The following is a 9,596-nucleotide window of genomic DNA, read 5'->3' as shown; positions in this document are numbered from 1 at the left end:
CTTCTCAGAATGCATGTTTTTGCCTCATTGTAGTGGTGGCTTTCTAACAAAAAAGACTGAAAAAAATATTTTTGAGTTTGAAAAGAGTTTCACAAACTTTTACGTGAAAAAGAAATGCTGTTATTGCTTTACTCATTCCATCCAGGCAGCTTACTAAGGAAATACCTGGGAAGAACACATCAGATACAGGGAGAGAGAGAGTAGTTTTCATTTCTGAAAGATGTCAGATACATTCTCTTTTATTTTCTTTTCCTTTTTCTGTTTTTTTGTTTGAATTTTTTTTTTTTTTTTTTTTGAGACAGAGTTTCACTCTTGTTGCCCAGGCTGGAGTGCAATGGCGTGATCTTGGCTCACTACAACCTCCGTCTCCTGGGTTCAGGTGATTCTCCTGCCTCAGCCTCCCAAGTAGCTGGGATCACAGGCATGAGCCACCACACCTGACTAATTTAAATTTTATTAGAGATGAGGCTTCACCATGTTGGTCTGGCTGGTCTCAAACTGCTAATCTCAAGTAATCCACCTGCCTCGGCCTCAAAAAATGTTGGGATTACACGCTTGAGCCACCGTGTCTGGCCTCAGATACATTTTCTTAAGAGATTTATTGGCAGGAATACCTGGCATTGTAAATGATTCAGCCATAGTTTATCACTCTGTGTCTTAACAATGTCATCAATGACTGGAAATGCTGCCCATGCTGGCAATGCTGAATCCAAGTAGGGTACCGTGAGCGTTCCGGAATATGATAGAAGCAATGAAGTACACATTGAGAAACAATATAAATAGGTCTTTTTACTCCCGATGCACTGGCAGGGAGAACTTGAAATATTTCAGGAAAGAGATGAGAGGAGGTTGACGTAGCAAAGATACTGCAATACCAGGGAATCCCCTAATTCCCTAACAACAACAACAACAAAAGCAGGAAACACAGAGATTTCAATTGTGATCAAATCATTATAAACATCTCTGAGGAAGCTTGACTGCAAAAACATGTCAATAGCTTTATTATAATAATATTAAAGAAAAATAATTGACCAGTCTCCCTATTCAGAAACGTTTGGATAAATAATTAAGTATATTTGGCCATAAGTACTTGAATAAACATATGACTTGATGGCTTCAAATACAAGTAAAAACAAAGTACAGTGTTTAGACAAAGCCCAACACAGAGACAGCTAGGATCATTTATGCTTCCAAATCACAGCGTATGCAAAAAAATCTGTTACTGTAGTTTATCTTATGAAGAGTATAACTTACCACTATTTCATGAGAATAGCCATTTTTATTGTTTTCTCTGTGGCCAAAGGAATTTTTTTTTTTGAGTCAAATAATGACTCAGGTGCTTTTTAGAGCTGACAATGCATTATTATATTTATCTTCTTTTTCTCCTCTTTTCTTTTTTTGAGACAGGGTCTGACTGTGTCACCCAGGCTGAGGTACAGTGGGATGATCAAAGATCACTGCAGCTTCAGACTCCTGGGCTAAAGCAATGCTCTCGTCTCAGCCTTCAGAGTAGCTGGGACTATAGGTGTGGGCTATCAGCCCCGCCAGATTCTTATAAAACTGATCTTTACAATAACCCTGTGAGCAGACAGAATTACCTCCATTTTAATCAAGAATATTTTAATTTCAGGAAACTTAACTCATACTATTTAAGAATAAAAGGGAAGAAAATCAGCTCATATAACTAGAAAGTCCACCAGTGGCAGTTGCTTCAGGCATGAACAGATCCAGGGACTTAGATATAACTCTCCTTTCCCTTTACAGTGCTTCCTTTTGTGTTTCTGCTTCATGTTCATGCTTCAGTGGCCACTGCAGCAGCCATTAGCCTATCGTACAGCTTCCCTCAAAAAGTTAGAGAATCACTTTTCTTGGACATGCTCATATTAAATCTCATAATAAGTCTGTGAATGGCCTTGCTCGGGTTAGTTGCTTATCTCTGAAAAGTTTCTACGGCTAAAGGTATGAACCACTTTGATTGTCCACCCTGAGCCATGTGGTTGTGTCTAGAGCTGGGAGATGGAGTGGTGATATTTCACAGCTGCACCATCACCACATGATTTAGGGAAGAATTAATTCTTCAAGTAAAGCAATACTGAGCAAAAGTATGTCAATACATCTTTCATTGTGCAAATTAGAAACCTTCCACCCAGAAAAATTAAGAAAACTAGTGATGAAGACTAGATACCTTTAGCATCAAGTTTAACCTCCTTTAGTCAGGTAATAATGTTTATCATAATCTAACTCTAGATTGTCTCTCTAAGTTTACCTATTATATCTCTGAAATATAATCCTCAAACAATAAATGTCTTTTGGGTTTTCAAACCCCATAATTTCCCTCATCTTCAGATTTTCCACCTCTTTCCCACTGGAGCGTTCATACTTATCTCTCAATTTTTAACTTTTGTAAGTCTTTATGTCTTTCCTCCCTTATGGGGCAAAATCTAACCTAAAATGAAAGAACAGATACAAGGGACCGAAATAATCCTGGCAGTATTTGAATCTCTAAGGCCAGGTCTTTCTAAAAACAGCAACATTCCGATTCTTCCTGTAACTTGGTGGTTTAATATTTATTTGTATTCCATTAGTCAATAAAGTGATTTCCTTTTTTTGCAAAAATCAATGAGAGCTGGCTTTTTTCACTTAGAACCCAACTACAACACAGAGTATAAGAGAGAGAGTTCTTGAAGATAAGGACTATGCTTTTCTTCTGTCTTTAAACCTATCAATTAGCCACAGACATTCTATATGCCTAAGTCAAGCCATATATGGTCATGATTATTTGTTGGGCACATACTAAGCATGTGACACTGAGTTTAGCATTAGGGAGGTGGCACGGCTGTCCTCATGTACTTCTTCAATCCCATCTCAGAGCAACTTTAGTCCTTCTTCAGCCACCTTGCTAACTTCCATCTATGGAGTTTGCAGAAGCTGGATATTCTTTTTGAACTTTCTGCCTCTAAACTTGAGAAATCACACCACTCCCTCACTGAAGCCTTTTCTTTCCTTCCTGTCTTGGTCAGGTCTCCCATACACAGATAGATTCTCAGAGGACCATGCACCTGGGATCTTTAAATAGCATTGGTTAGAACTCCAGTTTGATATTTATTATGTTGATTATTTGTTTGATTTCTGTTTCCTCCAGTAGTTTAAAAGTTTAAAGAATACAGAACTTCTGTTTATTTTCACACACCATTACATCTCTAATGCCTAATAAAAATGCTTGGAACAGTAGAAGTCATCCAATATATATTGCTGGATGTTATGAATAAGCTTGGGCCCTGCTTTAAAGAGCTTATAATCAAGTAAGGACATTGAGCTATACATATTTTTTAAATGCCAGCATTGAGTCCTCTATTTTTATTTGCTAAATTTGGAAACTATAGATGAGTCATAGAACACTTAGAGGAAGTTTTATGAAGGAGACAGTACAAGAACTAGATTTTATTGAAAAGGTATCAACAAGTGTACTAATCCTCTTTTGCTGCAATAGTAAATGTTCCTATTATCTCGGTGTTTTATAAGAGCAAATATTTATTTCTTACTCATATTACATGTAGGCTATGATATGGCTGTAGCTCTAATGAGTTCAATGCTGCTTGGCTAGGCTTGGCTCAGTTCAGCTCCACTTGTTTTCTCATTATGGAATGCAGGCAAGAGAAGTAGCAAATATCTGGGATATACACAGAGTAAAATTATTATTACAGTCAAGCAAATTGACATAACCATCACACTTCGTAGATACCTTTTTTGTTGTTTATTCATTTCTTACTGATTGATTGATTTGTGGTAACAACACCTAAAATATATTCTCTGTTTTAATAGTGATTTTAGAGGGGCTAAGCTACATCATGAATGCAAACTCAGTTCCATTAGTAAAGACAAGTCATGTGGTAAGTCAATGGGAAAGGAGACATACTCATCTACCTTACAAAACACATTCATGAACTTCTTTTTTTTCCCCCCTCAAAATTGCTTTGGTCAATTGGAGTCTTCCTTAGTTCCATACACATCTTAGGACTTTTTTTCTGTTTTTTTGAAGAATATCATTGGTAATTTTATAGAAACTGCATTTGTTCTGTAGATTGATTTTGCTAGTATGGTCATTTATACAATATGATTTCCTTCAAGCCACAAGGTTATCTTCCATTTTTTATGACCTCTTTAATTTCTTTCATCAGTGTTTTATGGTTTTTCACATAAAGGTCTTTCACTTCCTTGGTTAAATTTATTTTCAGGTATTTTATTAATGAATACTTTGTTTGTCTCCATATCTTGGCTATTGTGAATAATACTGGAATGAATATAGGAGTGCAGATATTTCTTTGACATACCGAGTTCATATCCTTTGGGCATATGCCCAGATGGATCATATGGTAGGTCTACTTACAATGTTCTAAGAAACATACACACTATTGTTCATGATAACTATACCAATTTACACTCCTGCCAGTAGTTTACAAGGGTTGCCTTTTCTCCACATCCTTGCCAATACTAATCTTTCTGATAACTATCATAGCAGCTGTAAGGTGAGCTCATTGTGTTTTGATTTGCACTTCCCTGATGACTGGTAATGCTGTGAGCCTTTTCATATACCTGTTATTTGTATGTCTTCTTTGGAAAATGTCTGTTCAGGTCATTTGCTCATTGTTAAATCAGGTATGTTTTTGTTTGTTTGTTTTTGTTTTTTGCCATTGTGTGAATTTCGTGTACTTTCTGATATTAATCCATTATAAAATATATAGTTTGCAAATGTTTTTTCCTAATCAATAGGTTGTCTTTTTTGTTGTTGTTGTTGACTGTTTCCTTTACTATACAGGAATTTTTTAGTTTGATGTTCCTCTTGTTTATTTTTGCTTTAATTGTCTGGGTTCTTGGTGCCATATTAAATAAATCACTGGCAAGGCCAATGTCACAAACTTTTTCCCCTTATATTTTCTTTCAGGAATTTTTTTTTTTTTTTTTTTTTTTTTTTTTTTTTTTTTTTTTTTTTGGGACAGGGTTTCCCTCTTGTTACCCAGGCTGGAGTGCAATGGCGTGATCTCAGCTCACCGCAACCTCCGCCTCCTGGGTTCAGGCAATTCTCCTGCCTCAGCCTCCTGAGTAGCTGGGATTACAAGCACGCTCCACCATGCCCAGCTAATTTTTTGTATTTTTAGTAGAGACAGGGTTTCACCATGTTGACCAGGATGGTCTCGATCTCTTGACCACGTGATCCACCCGCCTCGGCCTCCCGAAGTGTTGGGATTACAGTCTTGAGCCACCGCGCCCGGCCCTCTTCCAGGAATTTTATAGTTTCAGGTCTTATGTTTAAGTCTTTAATAAATTTTGAGTAGTTTTTATACCTAGTGTTAGATAAGTATTCAATTTTATTCTTTTATAAGTCAATATCTAGTTTTCCTACCACCATTTTGAAATGACTGTCCTTTTCTCATTGTGCTTTCTGGTGCCTTTGGCAAAAATTAGTTAACTGTATGTACTTGGGTTTATTTTCAGGCTTTCAAGTATGTTTCTTTGGTCTATGTGTCTGTTTTCATGCTCATACCATACTGTTTTGATTACTATAGCTTTGTAATATAATTCTATGCGTGTACCTATGCAACAATCTTGCATGTTGTTCACATGTACCCCAAAACCCTAAAATGCAATTAAAAAAATAAATAATAAGCTATATCAGAAGGAAAAACAAAAAGAAATGTGGTTTCATGTTTTTTTCTTTTGTCAAAATTGCTTTGGCTATTCAGGTTCTTTTGTAGTTCCATACAAATTTTGGAATTCTTTTTGTAATGGTATATGAGCTTTGAACAGCCATTGAGTGCTATCCAGGTGGACAGGGAGAACTTAACTAACAATGAATTTTTAAAAGCAGGTGTATATTTTTACCTAATGGTGTTACTTTAGCTGTCAGATGTGGAAACCGATTGTCACTGTAGGGTGATAGTGACAGGAGTAGCAAGAAATAGGAAGACCCAGCTCCCTTCCTTTTACCTTCTAATCTTTCTCTAGTGCTGAAAAATAGGTCTCTGAAATATGATATGTACAGTCCTAACCTAAGCATCACAAAGTATAGGAGTATGAATCTGGAATTACCTATTTACCATAGGTAAATGATGAATACATATTTCCCTGAACCCCTCTGCCCTTCTCTCCAGGTCTGTCATATAGATACCATCTGTTTGCACTTCTATGATTGCATTCTTTGGGTCACCTATCTTCCTCTTTCTTGAATTTGACACTCTTCTGGAGTATATTTTTCTGTGGTTTAGAAGACTATTCTAAGGGCCAGATATTATTACTGAAACACCACTCTCCAAAGTCTTCTTCCTTCAGTGAGTTCATGACACTTTAAAGATTTTGGAGTTGGAACTTCAATCTTGGGAATTCTCTCTCTCTCTCTCTCTCTCTCTCTCTCTCTCTCTGTCTCTCAAACAGTCTCACTCTGTTGCCCAGCCTGCAGTGGCACGGTCTCAGCTCACTGCAGCCTCTGCTTCCCTAGCTCAGGCAATCCTTGCGCCTCAGCCTCCTGAGGAGCTGGGATTACAGGTGTGTGCCAACATGCCCAGCTAATTTTTGTATTTTTAGTGGAGATAGGGTTTTCCATGTTGGCCACGCTACTTTTGAGCTCCTGGCCTTATGTGATCCACCCACCTCAGCCTCCCAAATTGCTGGGATTACAGGCATGAGCCACCAAGCCCAGTCCCTCTTAGGAATTCTCTATGTATTCTTCTATATTCCTATATCTTCCATTACCTACCACCCCCCTACACCCACCACCCACACATGATCATACGGAAAACATGAAGAATAGAGAAAAAAAAAGGAAAGATAGTTTATTCAAATGTCCAATCAACTGTCATATAGAAAAGGCATTAAAACCTGTATCAAAGGTTTATCTCATGTACCCCATAAAGTTATATACATCTACTATGTACCCCAAAACATTCAGAATAATTTTTAAAAATACAAAATAAAAATGTGAACAGCTAAAAAGAAAAGAAAAGGCATTAAAACCATTATCTTTTGCCTTACAGAGCTGAGCTAGAACTGGTAGATACAATTATAATATTTAGCATAAAGTAAAGAAAAACTAAAACAATTTAGTCAATATGTTCTTTAAATAAATATTATTAAACAAATTCTATGTGTTAACCATTTTTCTTAAACTGTGGATATAACACTAAACAAGATGGCAAAGTTCCCTTCATATAAATTTTGTATTTTAGGGAAAAAAAAATGAACAATTAAACTAAAGGAGGTTTATTTCAGCGACTACTAAGTATTCTGAAGAAAAGAAACAGATTTTTATAATAAATACATTGATGGAGAGTGTAGAAAGGTCATTCTTGAAATGAAACCTTCTAAAACTAGTAAGATACACCTCATCAGATAGTAAGCCACCATATTCTGCCACCATAAACGTTCACACTCTATAGTATCATTGACATTAATTGAGAATACCTACCTGCTCAGCATTCTCCTAAGTGCTTCACAAATCATTTACTCTTCAAAAACAAGATAAAAACAATTCAACTTTAACAAAAATTATCTTGTGGATACAGCTATGGTTCTGACTTTAGACATGAAGAAATAAAAGAATAGAAAATTTAATGAACTCATCTATGTTTACAAACTGGGAAGCATCTGAGCCAAACTGAACTCATATGGTCAGGCTCTAGAACAAGTGCTCTTTATCATGACACTCAGAGGCCACTAGGTTTGTTGACCATAGACATGGATGCTGTTCATTCATCCAACATTCAACATCCCTATCCAGTGCCTGCTTTATGTACAGCACTGGAAACAGAGCCCTGAACAAAGCCACGTAAGTCCCAGCTCTCACATAGCTCACAGTGTATGCTTTCAGGGGTGTCACTGGTTGGGGTCTCTGGGAAGCAGACACTGAAGTAGAGTCATAAGGGAAAAGTTTCATAAAGGTATGAGACCTGTGTGAGGAAAAGGGAAAAACCATACATGTAAAACAAATGGAAAACATCAGATTAAGTCTTGGGAGGCAGACTAGAATTTCTCAGAAGGATGCAACACTTGCCAATGAGTGAGACTTTAATAAAAACCTTAATGTGCCTTATGTTGTATTTGATTTGCTAAACACTTTGATTTCTTAGAGATGCTGCACTTACTTTTTTGGCCATATTGTTCTCCTTTCAGTAAGGGTAAGGGCAAAAGAACCACTACTTAAGATCCAAAAAATAAAAGCCAATGTTAAGATTTTCAGTTGAAACAGAATTTAGTGTATGTTGGTGAAAAGCAATACCAACTCTTTTCAAATCAAAAAAGAAATACAATATTCCAAGTCACTTCAGGAACAGTCAGAATTTGTAAGTAATATTTGTGTAATGGAATTCATTTTATTGTGGTTTTGTTCTACCCAAATGCAGAGCCTGAGGGTGGAATGAAAATTCTCTTAGAAACCACTGCTGATCAAGAACATTATCCTGTTTTCAGACCTTAGGGATTTCCTAGGCAGCTTAGAGGAAGCTACCCAGACAGCACAGAGGTACTGAACAAATCTCATGCCACAGCTGAGCCATATTTCTGCTGGAAGGTCCTCACACACGGAGAGGCAAGTGATGATAGTTTGCTCTGCTCAAAGGCGGTGAGAAGAGCCAACATGGACCCTTGGCAGAGGTTACGTGTGGAAACGCCTATGTAAATAGCCACAGCAGGACTACGCGAGCCTTATTCTGGCATCCATGTGGCTTTCTGGCAGTTATCACTGATATGTTCTCACCCCCAATTCTCCTTCTTATGCTCCTATGACTTCTTCCATGCTAACTTTCTATCTAGAGCTACCTGCTCTATTCCAGCTTTCTGCTCAGGAATTGCATCTTGTCCCCCCAGGAGTGGGGCTACTCTGAGACTTACCATAAAAGAAAGAGCTAAGGTTATAGGGTACAATGTTTCTGTTATAAGATGAATAAGTTCTGGGGATCGAATGGACAGCATACAGACTGTAGTTATTAATACTGTATCATACACTTTAGATTTGCTAAGACAGTAGATGTTGTTTGTATCACACACAAAAAAATGGTAACTATGTGAGGTGATGGATGTGTTAATTAACTTGATTGTGGTCACCATTTCACAATGTGTTTGTGTGTGTGTGTGTGTGTGTGTGTGTGTACATATAAAATTATCATGTTGTACACCTCAAATATATATAATTTTTACGTGGCAATGATACCTCAGTAAAGCTGGGTAGGGTGGAAGAGAGCTAAACAAATTAGTTTTGCCCACTGTCAATCAATGTCAATCAGAATTTGGCTTTTTCAAGAAACATTTTGGGTGTTACCTATGTACATATAGATAATTTTCACTCAGATTGGTCTCCTGTTCAAATGTCTCATTAAAACTTAACAGGTCACTTTCCCCACCAAATCATTCTTCTGCTAAGAGGTGGTGGGGAAAGTGACCAGTGTTAAGTTTTAACCGAGAAGAGCTCCTTCATTATAAACTTTGTAAATTCCTGAGACACAAACATAAACGTCTTATGCTTGTGTGGAATACAGCCATGCTAAAATTGGGAAAGAGGTATTCTTCCCACTTCTCCATGAAGAAATGAAGCTCAATTTCAGGTCACT

This window comes from Sapajus apella, unplaced genomic scaffold (genome assembly GCF_009761245.1).
Source record: "Sapajus apella isolate SASKATOON/1434 unplaced genomic scaffold, GSC_monkey_1.0 scaffold34, whole genome shotgun sequence".
NCBI lineage: Eukaryota > Metazoa > Chordata > Mammalia > Primates > Cebidae > Sapajus > Sapajus apella.
This window is presented reverse-complemented; position numbering follows the sequence as displayed.